Here is a 2,644-nt window from a genome sequence, read left to right on the forward strand (position 1 = left end):
GAGAATTTGTCAAGTATGTATTAGGTTTGCGAGTTAAAGCTGTAGCTGCGGCAGCGGACGTGGATTGTGCAGGAATTGGCGAGGATTGACTGACTGCAGCGGTTTGTTGTGGAATGAAACTTTGCGATTGTATTTGGGCTGATTCTAAGGCACGAGCTTGGTTATGAGCTTCATCTAGCGTAAGAGTCATATTTTCAAGTAATCGTTGACGAATTGCGGAAGACGATAGACCCGCGATAAATGAATCTCTGATAAAATCTTTTTCGTATTGGTCGGCGGTAACTGCTTTAAAACAGCAATCTTTAGAGAGTAGTTTAAGCGCTTGAAGGTACTGGTCGACAGTCTCACCATTCTGTTGTCGTCGGGAGGCCAGATTATGGCGTGCGAATATCTCACTCTTCGGTTTGACGAATAAACATTCCAGCGTAGACATAGCGCTGTTATAGTCACTTATTTGAGCGATATATTCGTAAATATTTGGCGCTATGCGATTAATAAGCAGTTTATATTTTACCGCATCCGTTTCGGCTTTGCATTCTTGAAGAAAATTTTCAAATGTCTTTTTCCAATGGAGCCATTTTGAATCATTTTGGCTATCCAACGGATCCGCTTCGAATCTTTCGGGTCTAAGATACTTTTCCATTTTTACTGATTCTTACACGAGTTTTAAAAGAAATTTAGCGTAATAAATTGACATGGTACGAGATTAATGAGAATAAATAATAAACCTGAATCTTAGGCTATTACGCTAAAACAAAACGATAGGAAAATATTCAATGACAACTTCAAATTCATGACAATACCTATTTATTGTGATGTCACTGTTCGTTCGAACTGCCCTATACGTTCCTACAGGTATACTTACCTACATTTATGTATGTAGGAGGATATAACATTATTACTCGTAATCTTTCCTTGTTTGAAAATCCGTTGACTAAACAAAAATAAAATCGGGACCGATCCCGCACCCGCAAGACTGAATCCGTGCGTCTGTAACGGTCTATTATCTCTAAAATTACCATAAAACCCCTAAAATTTCGTCCCCAAATCCCGAAAAGGTCAACGACAACCTCCCGATTCATGATTTATGGACTGGTCCCACAAAAGGTTGATAAAAATAAAGAGGCAAAACGTAGCCAAGAGCAGTTACCTACTCGTACATTTCGAGCGGAAGTTTACGGCAATTAGACGTCTGTATGTTACGTAGCGACTACTCACGTCTCACGTTTGATGTAATATATACAATCGATTCACGTAAGTCAGGCATAAAATTAGAGTCGTACTTCTCCTCTTTTTAGGGTTCCGTAAGCAACTAGGAACCCTTATATGTAGTTTCGTCCGTTAGTCTGTCCGTACGCGGCTTTACTCCGTGATCGTTAGTGCTCAAAAGTTGCAATTTGGCATAGATACATAAATCTTGTATGGCGGCAGATCAGCAAAATAAAAAATAGATATATAAGTCTTACAAAAAAAATTTTTTAGCTTATTAGGTACAACCTCCCATATTCCAAATTTTTTTTCGGTTTAACCCAGTGGTGTAGAAAAGGGTTTCCAACAACCATAATATTTTGAAAAGCGGAAAAGATGTGGTGTATTGTGTGTGACTCTAGTTATGATGTAAACTTTACATGGCCTGCATGGCATTGGCATGGCATGGTTTTATTTACAATGTAAAGCATAGAACATATTTCGATTAGTTTAAATTACCCCGCAGTCTAAATTGCCCCCTGCACCTTATAGATATCGTAGCCGTGGATAGCTTTGTGAACTGTACCCCTGTGTTGTGTTTTATTTCCATTATACACTGATCACATAGCCTCAGTTTAACGAGTATCTAAATGTATCCTCTAAAATTCTAAATTCATGGACATTACGAGAAATGAGGTTAATAATTACTGATGTATACCTACCTACCTGTCTACTACTACACTATGTTATACCCAGCACTAATAAGGGTGATACCATAGTCCAGGCAGTATGAAAATTAAAAAAAAAGTTATCCCTTAAATTCTAGAGTGCTATCTTGCATTCTTTATTTAATTGCTAATTAGCAGACATCATAAATTTTATAGCATTTTTGGGGCAGCGAAGTGGTGTTAACAGAATTGGTATAGATATTTCCAACTTCAATGGTAAATTAACGTTAATATTAACGTAATTAACGCTAATTAATCATTAGGGTTGAAATTGTTTATACCAATTATGTTAACACCACTCCGCTGCACCGAAAATGCTATAAAATATTTTTTTTTTTTTTTTTTTCTGGCTTACTCCCTGCAATTTTGCACAGGGTGAATTTGCCAATGTCGGTGTTGACTTTCACACGTGAGGAGAATGTTCGGTATAATAATTTTGCACTTTTGGGAGGATGTAGTTGGGGAAACCTAAAAACAAATAATTGTTATGAACATCACAGACAAACACATGACGAATAACAACGATTAGCAAAAAAGCGGGAAGCGGATGACAGAACGTTAGTAGTGCCAACATGAAGGAAGTGGAAGAGAAGAAAACGATATATATAATATATGTAGATAGAAATAGAGAGTATAGAATAAAACGAGTATAGATTGACTTGAATTATACGCATTAAATTAGAAAAGATAAGACAATATTTAGAGTTTTATGTTATTTGTTTGTAAAT

The sequence above is a fragment of the Cydia fagiglandana genome, chromosome 3 (genome assembly GCF_963556715.1).
Source record: "Cydia fagiglandana chromosome 3, ilCydFagi1.1, whole genome shotgun sequence".
Classification (NCBI taxonomy): domain Eukaryota; kingdom Metazoa; phylum Arthropoda; class Insecta; order Lepidoptera; family Tortricidae; genus Cydia; species Cydia fagiglandana.